Genomic DNA, 16540 nt, shown 5'->3' with positions numbered 1-16540 from the left:
TTTTCCAGATAAGTATTTCTTTTTTCATTTTTTGAATGGTGATTTTTGATTTTGTTGAGTGTTCCGGGGGGTCTGGCTAGCAGGGTTTGTTTAAGGGTCGCTCAGGAATTACTGTTTGAGTATATTTGATTCACTTATTGGTTTATTGATTGATTGATTTATTGGATTATTTTGGAGAAAGGTTTCTTTAATTTTCAGCACACTTAGGGTGCTCGATGATGGTGTGGGGGTGGAGGCTTACCGCCTTGACCCAGAAGTGAAGTGTCGGAGCTGGACTCCTATCGCTGATGGTTCACACTGAGAGCACCCTTCACATATATCATATCATACGTTTTTGTTTGTGAGCTGTGAATGAAGTTGATTTTCCTGGGCGCCCTCCGAACAAACCCTGATGTGACTCGATTTGCCTCGTTACGTTATTGCTATAGTAGGATTTTTGGCAAAATTTGAGTGTAATTGGAGAGTTTTCCATTAGCAGAGGATATGAAGATGTTAAAAAGCTAAGTGTTGGTTTTCAATTTTGTATCAATATTTTTGAGGTTTGATTGTTGCTCATTCTATTTTGAACGGAGTTTTTCGTAGACCAAGGATGTGCTTCTCTATGGCAACTTTATACTTGTCATAGAAGTTTCCTGGGTAAACTCCTGGGAAACACTGAGGTCTTTTCTCCGCACTAATTTGAAAACCTGCTATGATTAAACCTCTGGGGTCTGAGTTTATTATATGAATATCTTTTGGTGGCTATATTACAATGTTTCTATAACCATAACGTTCTATGACCTCACAATGCAGGTATAAGGAGCCTTGGCCTATGGGAAGAGGAGATGCAAATGTTCAAGAGCCTTAGCCAATAGGAAGAGGAGGATGCTGCGGATGGGCAGACTAGATGGGCCAATTGGCCTTTATCTGCCATCTATGAATATGCATGAGCCAGATTTGCATGCCTGTCGCCTCCGCTCTATGCAAACCTGTCTCATGCATATTCATTAGGGATATCCTGAAAACCTGACTGGCTGGTGGTTCCACAGAACAGGTTTGAGAATCACTGCTCTGCAGTTCGTGTGAAGAAATATTTTCTCAGGTTTGTTATAAATCTACTATTTGGTACAGCGTGTCTCAAACTGTGTGCCGTGAGACACCGATGAGGAGGAGAGGCGCCAGCTGATTGCCTCACTGCGAGAGGCACGTTCTGCAGGCAGTCAGCTGGCGCCAGCACCTTTCCTCCTTCCCAGTGCCTCTCCTTCTCTCCGTGTCTCTATTTTTGTAACGCTTCCCCACTGGCGGCTCAGCACCTTGTCTGGAGAGCCTTTGTGCATGCGCATTGACGTGATGATATCATGCATGCATGTGATGTCATCACGTTGATGCCTAATGCATTTTCGGATGTCCTCCAGCCGCGGCACAGGGTTTAGTGTGCCGCAGCTTCTGGAAGTTTGCGAGAGGCTGACTTAGTAGCTTCATCGCATGTCCCCTAGTCCCAGCATTTTTGGAAAGAGTAAACAAGCGATTCACATCTACCCTTTCCATGCCACTCATTATTTTATAGACCTCTATCGTATCACCCCTGAGCTGTCTCTTCTCCAAGCTGAAGAGCCCCAGCCACTTTAGCCTCTCCTCATAGGGAAGTCGCCCCATCCCTTTTATTATTTTCGTCACCCTTCTCTGTACCTTTTCTAATTCCACTATATCTTTTCTGAGATACGTTGACCAGAATTGCACACAGTATTCAAGGTGCGGCCATACCATAGAGCGATACAAGGGCATTATAACATTTCAATCTTTGTTTTCCATTCCTTTCCTGATAATTCCTAACATTCTATTTGCTTTCGTAGCCGCTGCCACACATGGAGTTGAGGGTTTCAACGTATCCTCAACAATGACGCCTAGATCCTTTTCCTGGGCAGTGACTCCTAACACAGAACCTAGCATCACATAGCTATAGTTCAGGTTCCTTTTTTCCACATGCATCACTGTGCACTTGCTCACATTAAACGTCATCTGCCATCTTGACGTCCATTCTTCCAGTCTCATAAGTTGCTCTTGCAATTTTTCACAATCCTCTTGCAATTTAACAGCTTTGAACAACTTTGTGTCATCAGCAAATTTAATTATCTCACTAGTTATTCCCATCTCTAGATCATTGATAAATATGTTACAAAGCAGCGGTTCCAGCATAGACCCCTGGGGAAACCTACTATTTGCCCTTCTCCATTGAGAATATTGACCATTTAAATCTACTCTATTTTCTGGTCTTTCAACCAGTTCTTAATCCATAATAGGGCATTAGCTCCTCTCCCATGACTTTCTAATTTCCTCAGAAGTCTTTCATGAGGTACTTTGTCAAATGCCTTTAGAAAATCCAAATACACAATATCAACTGGTTCACCTTTATCCACATGTTCATTCACCCCTTCATAGAAACGCAGTAGATTTGTGAGGCAAGATTTCCCTTGAATAAATCCATGTTGGTTTTGAAATGTATTATTTCTGTCAAACTAGCAATAGAAAAGGGGGTGGGGGGGGGGGGGGGTTTCACAGTTGTTTTCCCTTAATATAGAATACTGTCAAAGAAAAATGTCCTAGTTACATATGAATACCCACAAAGAAGTGTACACGCCAACAGAACTGGGACGAATAATTCTTTAATCAGTAAGAGACCGACACTGTCTGTGTTTCGGCTCTTGGCCTGCCTCAGGGGTCTTTCTAATTGCCTGTTATACGATTTTCTTATAAAAAATAATTGTCCCAATATCAAATTAGGTCATTTCACACAGCCAGCATTCTTAGAAGAAAATTAGTGTTGAATGCTGGCCGTGTGAAACGGTCTAATTCGATATTAGGACAATTATTTTTGATATGGAAATCATATAACAGACAATTAAAAAGACCCCTGAGGCAGGCCAAGAGCCGAAACTGGCAGTGTCGGGTCTCTTACTGAATAAAGAATTATTTGTCCCAGTTCTGTTGGCGTGTACACTTCTATGTGGGTGTGATTGACTTTTAGTGTATTTCGATCCCTTTCTTTGTGTCTACTTACTTATGAAAAAAACAAAAGGAATTGACCCCAAAATATCCACAAAGAAGAAAATCCAGAGAAAACCAAAAAAATCTGTGGAGTGACGATGTTCCCAAATGGACTTTATTTGAAAGTATCAAAGTTCCAAAGGTACACTAAAATCATCCACATAAAATAATTCCATCCACATAAGAGCCTTAAAGGACCTAGTCCACTAGGGATACAGGACCCAACACGGTTCACCACACAATTGTTTCCCACGTACTCACCTTTATAGGACCCCCAGAGACCCCTGAAGAAGACTAGGTCCTTTAAGGCTCTTATGTGGATGATTTACTTTTATGTGGATGGAATTATTTTATGTGGCTACTTACTTATGAAGACATACCAACATCTTATGATACTCCATGCCTTTCTGCCCTGTCTTTTTGTCTGCGCTTGTGGTACTCACTGCATCCTCAAAGTCTTGGTCCCTCTATCTTTAGTTTATACAAGAAGTCTGCTGCTGGTTTCTCAGCTCTTCAGCTTCTGTAATGGATCCATCACTTCTATTCCTGGCTGTCTCCTTGAAGGTGTCAAATCATTCCCAAACTGGAGTTTGCAGGAATTTCTTCAGTTCTAGAGAAAAACTGTTTATTTATTTATTTCTTTCGATTTTTATCCTGTTCTCCCAGAAGCTCAGAATGGGTTACAATTTGACATTCACAATCAATTTAAGAACAGAATAGTCATGACAACAATTAGGTTAGATTTAGACAATTATAGAACTATTCGCGAGTCCAGCCTAGTCATAGCAAAGAGTAATTGGAAAGACAATTTGGGAAGCTGTTCAGTTGAGGCTAGAGGTCTGCACAGGAACGGGGATCACACGGAAATCCCACCCTAACCCACGGAGACCCCCCTCTGGCCCACGGGACTCCCACGGGGACCCCCCTCTGGCCCACGGGACTTCCACGGGGACCCCCCTCTAGCCAATGGGTGGCTCGTGGCCAGTAGGGGGTAATGTTTATGGGACGGTAATGGAATGGACGTCAGGATATGATAGTGCAGTATTAAGTGCTGGTTTTTCGTATGATTCTGGGTAATTCTAGTTAGATACAAGCATGAACGTGGAGATGATGCGGTATACAAACCTAAGGATTAGATTAGATATGTGTCAGTTAAGGCCTTGCCCAATAGAAGCATTCGACAAACTGGTGAATATAAATCTGAATATGAATGAAGCCAAGGCCAGAAAAACACACTACAGATTAATATTAAGGGACAGTATAATAATATTCTTTTTATGTACTTTGCTATTGGGCTAGATCATGGAGGAAATCGGGATGTGTGCATGGACTCCATTTTGTGTTCAGTTTTTTCCAAGTCTTTGTTTAGGCTTCCTAGCATCGTGGTGTTAATTGATACCAGATGTGCCTTAGGCTGGCTAGGAAGAAATATCCCAAACTAAGATATAACATGCATTAAATATGAATTAAATATGAGTGAACCAAGTTATGAATGTATGGAATGCTTGGGCCCAAGCAAGTGCTGAATGTGTGGTATGAATGGATTTGTAGTACTTAAAATAAAATGGTTAAGTTAGAATCAGAGATCTGATTCTGTAACAGTCTCAAGCAGGGAGAGGGGGAAAACAGCCCCTCCTTTTATTGTAATGACAAGCAGGCTGACTAATTTTCAGCACTGTTTGTAGGTAACATGAAAGCAGGTTTAGAACTTTTCAGCAGCTTGTTTGATACATAGACAAATTGTCTGAAATAAGTTTTAAGAATGATAAAGGAATATTGGAAATGCTATAAAATGTTAATGTATATTCAGAAATGAATGTAAACAAATAAATGTAATTTCTGAAACTTTTATTTTCTTTGTCTAACTTTTAAACACCTCCTCTGTTAGTTTGATTGGCTGTCAAACTGATGATGTCATACTGAGCCAAAGGTATATAATGAGAGTGTTTCGAAATATTGAACTGAGTTTGTTATCAGAAGGCCAGCATTTTGGCAATTATAACGACCTCCCACTAATGCAACTGTTAACGCAAGCAATTATGCTTTATTCTTTTGAGTCTCATAAAGAAAAAATATAAATAATAGCTAAATAAATACATAATTATAATTATTATATTTTGGTAAAATGTTTGCATTGGTGTCACTTTGCATTTTTTTTTTATTTTTCACACCTTGAGTGAAAGCTAGCAGCTTAATTGACAGCTGCAGCTTGTGAGTGTGCGGGCGTCCAATTCCCATGCTCAACTCCCACGGGGATGGAAGGCTTTGGAAGCAGGATTCATCCATATAATATAATGGACACGTCAGCCTTAGTAAAAGAGGGGGGTTATAAGTTAATTACCTGAACAGAAAACAAAAAGGGTTCCACCAAAGAGATTCCACAAGGAAAACAGCAGCGCAAACGCAAAAGAAACTGTGGAATTGATAATCCTGTCAGAAGTAATTGCTGCTTTTCATGGGGACGGGCGGGGATGGAGATAATTCCTTGTGGAGATGGGTGGGGAAGGAGAGGATCCTGACGGGGACGGGTAGGGATGGAGAGGATCCTGGCGGGGACGGGTGGGATTTCTGTCCCCGCGCAACTCTGTAGTTGAGGCCCTATTGTTGGAAGAGGAAGGTCTTTTATTGCTCTACAGAAGGACATTAGTGAGTCTAGCGACCTGATCTGTGTGGGTAGCTGGTTCCATAGCTAAGAGTGGAAATGTCTGTAGGAGCATTTACGTGCCGTGCTCATCCGGAGGGATCTCCCTGTGGGAATGCTGAGTCTTGGAATGCAGGGGGTGGTTAGGGGTATATGGATGCAGCTTGGATGCTATGTAGGCAGGGGTTTCTTGGTGGAATCTCATGTGGGTCATAACTAGGGCTTTGAAGATGCAGTGCTTTTTGACGGTTCATAGTCAGTCGCATGCGAGACACCAGTGCGCCGACAATGGAGGGCAGACAATTCAGTGCAAGACACTAGTGCACCACGAGAAAACTTAGTTTTAAAGAGCTCCGAAGCGGGGTATGTGGGGAACCTGCCCACTTTACTGCATAGTGTTCGCGCTGCTGTTGGGGAGGGGTTTGGGTGGTTGGAACTTCCATTATAGAAAAAATGGAACTTTTTCCAATTTTTTTCGGGAAAAGTTCCGTTTTCTCTATAATGTGGTAATATCACAAATGCTGCAGGTAAGACATTTAAAGTGACCCTTAGTGATGTTGGTCATTGCTAATCTTGTAAGTTTCAAAAGAAAATCTGGAGGATCTATAAAAAACAAAAAATTTTTAGTAGTAATTTATAATATTAATTTTGATGAAGTGTATCAATCAGCTGGCACCCCGTATGAACAATAGCAGTCTACAGAACAAGATAAGTTCCTGTTTTTAGTAGCTTTTAACGGTTCACAAATTGATACGGTTAAACACTACAGGAGCTTTTCAAATAATGGAAGACTAGAAGCGATATTGAATTATCTTCTTTAAATTCTTCAAATGTATTACACAGACGCCAGGGTTTTTGGGCTAACTAGTTAGGCTTGGTAACAAACTCAGTTTAAAAGAAAAAGCACAAAACTTTTGAAATTACAAATTATAAATTATAGATTTAGATTGGTCCACAGGGTGTTCAAAGTGATGTGAGTGGGTAACGTCTGCTGGGCACAATTGAGCTACTGGCGGTATTGAACCCCGGTGAACTTGAAAAAAACTGTTTATCTGAGTTCCCATTTACTGATTTAACACCCTGTATGTAATATTTCAGTGCGAGTTTTGGTAATAAATCTAGTTGGCCCATAACCCTACAGGTGCCTGAAGAAGAAGAGAGCAGGTCTCATTTTGAAGCTTTTAGGTTCTGGGTTAAGTCATCTCTTCCCACAGCTGTTTCTTACAGACATTTTAGAAAACAGCTAAAAACTTATCTTTTCTCCAAATACCTGACTAGCTGACTCATTCAAATATACGATTATGTTTAATGTTTATAATCTTTTGTAAACCGTGTAGAACTTTTTGGTAACTCGGTCTATAAGTATAATGTTATGTTATGTTTGTGCTTGATTTTTAAGTTCTTGAAGTAATGATGGGCCATTGATACTTCGATCCTTGTTACAATTCTATCAGCCGTCACGAATTTTATGGTCCATGGACAACCTGTGTTTGGATGTGCCGTCTTTGAGCGTGGTGAGACTTTCAGGGCAACGGAAAGCTATGTTGTCGATACAAGGGGTGATGTATTGGAGTGAGCGACCCATGGAGATAAGAAGTTTGTCAGGTATTTTGCAATTCAGGCTATTTGAACGAGTGCTTTCTTCATAAACGCTGGTTTTTAATGTTTTGGGGTTTTTTTTGTATGTTTTTGACTGCTTTTCTTTTTAAAGTTTTTTATACTGATATGTTAGTAGTTCTTGATTGTAGCAGTTTATTTTTAATGATAAATGTTTGCATAGCTTTTAGCTGTACGTGATTGCGTTTTATTCTACTTTCTATGGTCTATTGTTACCCGCTTAGAATTGCAGGCTATACATTTTTAAATAAAATAAAAACAGAAGAGATGACTGACCAAAAGAGGGCCTGTCATAAAGCAGCAGTATCGCAAATGGGTGATGCTTTTACCAATACCCAGAGCTGAGAAACCTCAAACCCGGCATTTCAGAGTCCTTACTTACAGCCAATTGGAGTTTTGGAAGTTTCAGGTTCCAGAACCACCAAATAGGCGTCTTTCTCCAACTCTGTGATGAAGATGTCCACCTATCATTCCCAGGATACCAGCTTTTTCCCATCCTTTATTGTCCAAGACTATTGGAATCCTACTACAGGCAGCCATGACATCATAAAAGCAGAACTTTTCTTAAAGGAACAGCAGCAAATATTGAGTCTCATATCACATGACTACTGGGTAAAATCTCTTTGCTCAAGGGAAACGTTGCTTTCCTAATTCTTTCCTAATTCTCAAGCAGTGGCCATAGCCAGCATAACTTTAGCTAGAAATGATTAAGAAGGGGATCACAAACAGATCGGAGAAGGTTATCATGCCAATGTACTGGGCCATGGTACGCCCCCACCTGGAATACTGCGTCCAGTACTGGTCGTCATATATGAAGAAAGGTCCAGAGAAGAGCGACTAAAATGGTTAAGGGGCTGGAGGAGTTGCCGTACAGTGAGAGATTAGAGAAACTGGGTCTCTTCTCCTTTGAAAAGAGGAGACTGAGAGGGGACATGATCAAAACGTTCAAGATAATGAAGGGAATAGACTTAGGAGATAAAGACAGGTTGTTCACCCTCTCCAAGGTAGGGAGAACGAGAGGGCACTCTCTAAAGTTAAAAGGGGATAGATTCCGTACAAACGTAAGGAAGTTCTTCTTCACCCAGAGAGTGGTGGAAAACTGGAACGCTCTTCCAGAGGCTGTTATAGGGGAAAACACCCTCCAGGGATTCAAGACAAAGTTAGTCAAGATCCTGCTGAACTGGAACGTACGCAGGTAAGGCTAGACTCAGTTAGGGCATTGGTCTTTGATCTAAGGGCCCCCGCAGGAGCAGACTGTTGGGCACGATGGACCCAGCAACGGCAATTCTTATATTCTTATCAAGTAATTGGAACTACATTAGTTTCATAGCTACCATGATACCCAGTTCCACGAGGAAAGTTTTAGATTATTCCTGGATTTTGGACAACCCGATCCTTTCGTATTATGGGACTCGCAGTACCGCTTTCAATGGGTGGATAAAAAAAAAAAAAGAACTAAATACCACAGTGAAATAGAGGAGTAAATTCAAAGGTTCTGATGCAGGAAACGTCCCATGCGGTTCCTACCGATGTTAAATCAGTTTTACCATAGGATAGCAAGGCAGAAATGGTTTCAGTGCGAGTATTAACTTGTGTGGAAACCTCAAGTGCACACTGCATAGAAAAGAATGCAACTAGGGTGATTTGCTATTCCGTGGTTTGCAAAACAAAAGGTTTTCGACACACGGCTTTCGATGTCATTCTCTCGTTTAAACTATGTATGTTTATTTTATGGAAACCACTTAGATCTTAGGCAGTATATAAGTTTTTAAATAAATTTAGTTGCTGCCCATCATATAAACTCTTGAATGGTTTACAATAAGAAAGCAAGAAAATAAAATACTGTACACCCAATATTTAACAACACTTAGATGGGGAAAAGGTGAGGGCTTAAACGAGACTGGATTGGGGAGAAGATGTAGCGGTAGTGCCGTTGGCCCATGCTGGTCAGCAGTATCAATGGCTCTCACATCAAAGGCCCTTTTTTTTTTTTTTTTACCAAAGTGGACATCATTTGAAATTGCTCAGCATTGCCAGGGCAGCGCATTCACGGTGCTTAAATGACGGATTCTGCAGGTTATGAGCTATTCCAGGAGATCACTTTGGTGCTTGACATCTAACAAAATGTAATCAATAAATATAATTTCTAAATCAATTCGTTCAGTTATGCAAACTGATGGAAACCTAAAGTTGGCGAGCGTGTTCGTCTATGACTGTCACGTCCCTGACAGTTGCTCATCCGATCCACCACCATCCCATCCTCAGAAATACGTCATAGCGCCTACAGGACTCCAACCCAAGTTCTAAAACCTGAACAGTCAATTTTGTTCAACTGCCTTCATTTATGTCAGCTCTTACAGCAAACAATAACAAGGTAGTACGAGATTTTATTTGTATTTTTTTATTTATTGGTTCTGATTAACTGCCTTTATGAAGAGATTCACCTAGTGGCATAGTAAGGGGGAGGGGCAGTCCACCCCAGGCGCTGCCTTGTTGAGGGCACCGGCACCCCTCCTCCACTCCCTGCTGCTTCCCAGTCCTCCCCCCCCCCCCCCCACCGTACCTCCATTTCGCTGCTGGCACGAGCAGCAACTCCAACCTGCTGCATCAATACCTCCTTTTTCGTACTGGCCATACCTCTCCCTATGCATCCTAGAATCCTAGTTTTCACCGTCGCCGTTCCAACCTGTTTGGTCACCTTAAAATCATCACATACTAACACACCCAAGTCCTGCTTCTCTTTCATGCACAAAAGTTCTTCACCCCCCCCCCCCTAAACTGCACAGTTCCCTTGTGTTTTTGCAGCCCAAATGCATGACTTTGCAATCCGTAGCATGAAATCGTAGCTGTCAAATTTCAGACCATTCCTCAAGCTTCACTAGGTCCTTCCTCTACATCCGGCGTGTCCACTCTATTGCAGAGTTTGGCATCATCCGCAAAGAAGCAAATCTTACTAGCCAGCCCTTCAGCAATATCGCTATTCGGAAAATATTTGCCAAATACAATATTTAAAATCGCCAATCTCGAGTTAATGAAGTGTGCTTTCCATGATCTTGTGGGCTGCATTCAAGTTTTCCTTAATTGTCTCATGTTTGAAATGTTTTTTTTTTTTTATTTCCTCTCTGCGCAATAACAAAATATATTATCCTGGCTGTTTACATTGTGCGGGATTTCCAGATTTCCACGTCTCCGTCGCAGTGGCTAGATTTCTATTTTAGTCCTTGAGACCCAGCTGCAATTTAAGCTCTTCTTGATGTGAAAATTGACTTGTTGCTGCCTTTGTTTTGATTCGCTTAGCTTCAAAGTTGAATTGTCTCATAGCTCAAGATGCAATTCTGGAGGCCACACTACCGAAAAGATGTGCTGAGAGTAGAGTTGGTGCAACGGATGGCCACCAGGATGGTCTCGGGGCTCAAGGATCTATCGTACAAGGAAAGGCTGAAAAATTTGCAGCTTTACTCACTCGAGGAACGTAGGGAGAGAGGAGACATGATCGAGACGTTTAAGTATATTACCGGCCGTATCGAGATGGAAGAAGAGATTCTCTTTCTCAAAGGACCCTCAGCCACAAGAGGGCATCCGCTCAACCTCAGGGGCGTGAAATTTCATGGCAACACCAGGAAATATTTCTTCACCGAGAGAGTGGTTGATCCTTGGAACGAGCTCCCGGTGCAGGTGATCGAGGCAAACAGCGTGCAAGAATTTAAGAGCAAATGGGATGCCCATGTGGGATCCCTTAGAGGGTTAAGCCAAGGGAACCTGTCACCAGGAGTGGGATCCCTAGGATAGTAGACTTGGGGGTGGGTCAGTAGAGTGGGCAGACCTGATGGGCTATGGCCCTTATCTGCCGTCATCTTCTGTGTTTCTGTGTTTCTAAGATGATTACTGCCTCAAGACGAGCAGGGCTGGGAAGAATTTTCTAGAAAGACGCTACCACTGTCGAAATAACTGTTGTAACTTCACTGGAAATATCCAGTTAGCTCTTTTGTAATCCGCCTTGAACTGCAAGGTATAGGCGGAATAGAAGTCCCTAATGTAATGTAATGTACACTCCTGATTCTGCCTCCCCTGGTCAGTGTGGCTGAATATCAGGGCAGTTAGTGTTGATATTCATAAAAACATAAGACTAGCCTTACTGGGTCAGATCAATGGCCCAGTATCCCATCTTCAAGGAGGCCCGTCAAAGTCACTATTACCTGGCAAAACCCCCATGAGGAGCAGCATTCCAGAACCCCAAAGACAATCAAGATTCCATGCAGAATCTCAAAGAGTAGCAAGATTCCGGAACCCAAGATAGTAGCAACATTCCATTCTACCCATCCAGGGCAAGCAGTGGCTTCTCCCATGTCTGTCTCAACAGCAGTTTATGGACTTTTCCTCCAGGAACTTGTCCAAACTTTTTCAGCCCCATTGTCCAGTAAAGTGATGCTGCCTGGTAAATTGCTTTGAAAATTGACTGGCTAGCTACTTCTTCCCAGGACTGGAGTGCATTTTAGTGAATTCTGCATCTTTATTCACTGATACAGCACCTCTCAGTTCAATAATGCATGAATGGAGTCTTTCATTCTGTTGGCGTAGCCATGAGGGGGGGGAGGGTTGGGGGGGCCTGAATCTCCCCACTTTGAGCTTGAGCACCTCTAGAACTGGTGAAAGTATGCCGCTAACTTCTATAGGAAACAGCATGAGGAGAGGAGTGAAGGTATTGTAATTATTTGGCTGGCAGGGTCTTGGCATCTCTACCAGCAATAGTGTGTTTAATGCTGAGGGGAGGGGGAGAAAGCAGGAAAGAGGAATGCATTGCCCCCCCCCCACCCTCCAGTCCACACTGGGGCTTCCAAAACTGGTGGTCTGGCTGCACTCCGGTTTAATTCTGGTAGGTCCAATATCACCAGACCCTCCCAAAAACTGAAACTATCATTCCCCTCTATAAAAGGTATATCCTGCGCAGGAAAACTTGGTACATCCCTCTCCTTTAGAACCACAGCACTCTGGAACAACCTCTCATCCCCGCTCAGAAATTCAAGCTCCTTCCAATCCTTCCGCAAACACCTGAAAACTTGGCTCTTTTCAAAAATCTAATCACCTCCCGTTCTCCAATATCCTGTCCCTCTCTATCTCCTTAGTCCCTCTCCTATATCCCCTCATTGTAGTTCCTTTCCTCTTAACTCTGTAAACCGTACCGAGCTCTGCGCTGCGGTAATGGCGCGGTATACAAACCCAAGGTTTAGTTTAGTTTAGTTTAGTCTTTGAGCTAGAGAATGACACGGGGACAAATTTTTTCCCGTCCCCGCAGGAATTCATTTTCCATCCCGGCGAGTTCTTTCCCTGTTCCTTCCTTAACCACACAAGCCTCAAACAAAAAAGTGTTTGAGGCATTTGCAGATGAGGACGAAGCTTGCAGAAATGGGGCAGGGACAGGAAAAGAACTCACCAGGGTGGGACAGGAACGGGACGGGATGGGAAAATGAGCTCCTGCATGGATGGGAGAAAAATTTGTCCCTGTGTCATTCTCTACTTGGGAGAACAGCATAGAAAATTGAATAAATAAATAGCGTAAAAAGTTTCAGCCTCTGATAACCAGAGCTGGTATTGTGACATCATAATGCCTCATTCCATCAAAGCCTAAGAGCCAACCTCCTCAGTGATGTCACAATGGCTCAACTGTCCTATACTCAGCTCATCTTTACTACATTTAGATTTCTGGAATGGTGCAGTGGTTAAAGCTATAGTCTCAGCACCCTGAGGTTGTGGTTCAAACCCACACTGCTCATTGTGACCCTGGGCAAGTCACTTAATCTCCCCATTGCCCCAGGTTCATTAGAGATATTGTGAACCCACCAGGACAGACGGGGAAAAATACTTGAGTAGTTGAATAAATTAATGTAAACAGTATAGAAAACTGAATAAATAAATAATGCGAAAAGCTTCAGCCTCTGATAACCAGAGCTGGTATTGTGACATCATAATACCTCATTCCACCAATAAGAGCCAACCTCATCAGTGATGTCACAATGGCTTGATTGTCTTTTACTTGGCTCACTTTTACTACCTTTTGATTTCTAGAGTGATGCAGTGTAGAGAATGACACGGGGATAAATTTTTCCCTGTCCCCACAGGAACTCAGTTTTGCCATCCTGCCCCCATGAGTTTTGTCACAGTCCCTGTCCCATTCCTGTAAGCTCTGTCTTAACCGCCCAAACCTCGAACACTTATGATTTTAAAGTGTTGGAGGCTTGTGCAGTTGAGGACGGAATGGGGGAAGGGGGGGGGGAACGAGGACGGAATGCAGGAATGGGGCAGAGACAGGAAAAGAACTCACGGGGATGGGAAAATGAGTTCTTGCGGGGACAGGGAAAAATTTGTCCCCATGTCATTCTCTAGTTTGAACCATAATCCTTACCTATAAAAGGACGTCTGCTTGCTCACTAATGCAGCTTTACCTGGGCAAAATCGCTCTGCCTTGTCCTAAGAGCCTTCTGTTTCCTCTTTCCTGAGTTTTTATACAAACCATTTACTGCTGTTCTGAGAGCAAGGACAACTGGTTCCATCTACTCCTCTCACCTTGCAGCAGGGGATTATCTCTATTGCACTGAGCTCCTGCATCATGCCTCTCCCTTGGGTGACGACTTCCAGGATTCCCTCAGCCTCCCCTCTTGGTTGTAATGTGGCAGAAACCTGTTGGGGGGAAATCCTCTGTAAACCTGGCAAAGCTGCACACTCCAACCTCTGAAAGCAAATATTTAAGAAACAAGTATTAAAAATATTTTACCAAGTTAGGATATTCTGACTGCAAAGCGTAGACTCCCCGACCTTAGCAAGGACAGCCTCAATAGTCCAAGTGATTTAAAACAGTGGTTCCCAGCCCTGGAGGACCACCAGCCAGTCAGGTTTTTGGGATAGCCCTAATGAATATGCATAAGAGAAATTTGCATATCATGGAGGCGGCAGGCATGCAAATCTGTCCCATGATCCCGTTATGATCTCTTTGCATTTATATTAATGAGGCTGGATTCTGCTTGCTCCTCTCTTTCCTTAGCATCCTTGAATGTATTAATCCACTCACAAATTCCCAGGATACAAAAGCAGAAAAGGAGTTAATTTAAAAAATAAAAACAAATTCTCACCTTCATCTGGAAAAGATTTTGACCCTATGACCACTGGCCCCTCCCTTACTCACCACGTGGTCACCAGCCTCCTCCCACCACCTACTCAAGAGCCATCTATTCAAAGAAGCTTTCAACACTTGGGGCTCCTTTCACTAAGGCGCGCTAGTGGTTTTAGCGCGCACTTAGCGTGTGCTACAATGCCGTGCGTGCTAGCCGCTACCGCCTCTTGTTAAGTAGGCAGTAATTTTTCAGCTAGTGCATGCGCTAAAAACACTAGCGCACCTTAGTGAAAGGAGCCCCAAGTGTTGAAAGCTTCTTTGAATAGATGGCTCTTGAGTAGGTGGTGGGAGGAGGCTGGTGACCACGTGGTGAGTAAGGGAGGGGCCAGTGGTCATAGGGTCAGTTTGAGCACCCTTTGGGCACATATTCATTACTGAAACAGGTCTAGCCTCAAAGATCCAATTTTTGCCTTGGACATTTTCTAGGGCGTCCGATGTCCTCGGGCCAGCCCTGGATTTAACCAATGAAGTCTCGAGGAACAAGAATCTCAGCAGAGGTTCCATTTTTGGCTGGAAGAGAAAGGAGGAACTAGCAGCCCTATAAAGAAACCCAAATTATAGCTTACGACACAACAAGACGCATCGCTTGGCAGCGGGAGTGGGCATCTCTCCTGCTGCTGGAGGTGTCGGGTGTGCATCGCTTGGTAGTGGGAGGAAGTGGGCATCTTTTCTGCTGCCAGTGGTGTGTTTGTGTGTGTTTGTGTGGGTTGCTCGGCGGTGGGAGGAAGTGGGCATCCCTCCCACTGCCAGGGAGGGGGTTGTTATTAGTGTCAGTGATGCGGCAGGAGAGAATGGGCATCTTTCCTGCTGAACTTCAAATTGGGTTGTATTTATTTTTAATTTTTTTAATTGCATGGGGGGGCTTAGCAGTTTCGGGTTATTGTGCGACGCAGCAGGAGAGAGTTTGCATCTCTCCTGCCAATCTTCAATTTATTTATTTATTATTATTTTAATTTACGGGCACTGATCAGAAAGTAAGACAATGACAGCTCAGACCTGTCAGGAAATTTTGGCTGCAAATGTGGCACAATGAGGTTAGAGAATCACTCGGAGTGATCATTTTGAACTTGTTGTATTACATTTGCATTGTAATATCAAAGACTGCTAAAAAAAACTCAGAAAAGACCTCCCTAAGCCGTTTTGATAATCCGCTGCTAAAATACATGCACGCTTAAATCGGCTAGAACCGTATAGCGAGCACGTTAAAGGCAGATTTTAGTTTTGAGAATCTGCCCCTAAATCTGTCCTGTTTAGGGGATACTAAAGTGTTTGTTATAAGATAATTAAATGCTGGAACATTTACCAAAGCTTCAGTTCAGTTTAAACCCATCTAAAATGAATCATTTTTCCCCCTACAGAAACTTCATGATTGGGTACGAATTGTATTCTCTACATGGGTCGGTCAACAGTCTACAGAACATTCAGTATCTGAGGACATTCTGCCATATAGTGAAGACTCTGGTATGGGTTTTGAAAATGAGCCTGAATGTCACACAGCTGTCTCAGAGTCCATAGCATATGATACACACAGCCAAGTGTGACACGATTGTGAAACGGATGGTATGAAAGATTAATATTGAGTGACACTGCCTAGGATCCATGATAGCTGTTACAGGGAAACACAAGTACTATGAGAACGAGCAAGGCCAGAAGTTATCAGCACCTGCTGATAATTATGAGAGCAGGTCATTGTCAGCTCAGACAGGCTAGGAGTTTCTAACACATACTGATTGGTAAACATCACCCCGGCATTCAGTTAGCTCAATCCACAAGGAGAGGGGGATAAATACTGCTTCCCCTAGAAAGAAGAACAAGGGACATTTCCACTGCTGATACGCTGTGTGATGACATTTTGATTAAGCCTCTCATTCATGGTCCCCCGACAGAGTGATGATGTAATAACCGGTAATGTATTAATTCAAACTCTGTACTTAATCAATGATTATGGCTAGAAATATTGTATATATGTAATTTGTATACTATTTTGATTTCCTGGCATTCTGTCCAGTGCGGAAAGTGACTGAAGGTCTAAAGTGAAGCCTTTTTAAATAGTAATACACCAAGATATTACCATTAGCTGGACGAGAGCCAGG

The sequence above is a fragment of the Geotrypetes seraphini genome, chromosome 11, assembly GCF_902459505.1.
Source record: "Geotrypetes seraphini chromosome 11, aGeoSer1.1, whole genome shotgun sequence".
NCBI classification, from domain to species: Eukaryota; Metazoa; Chordata; class Amphibia; order Gymnophiona; family Dermophiidae; genus Geotrypetes; species Geotrypetes seraphini.
The sequence above is the reverse complement of the archived record's forward strand: the minus strand, read 5'-3'. Positions refer to the sequence as shown.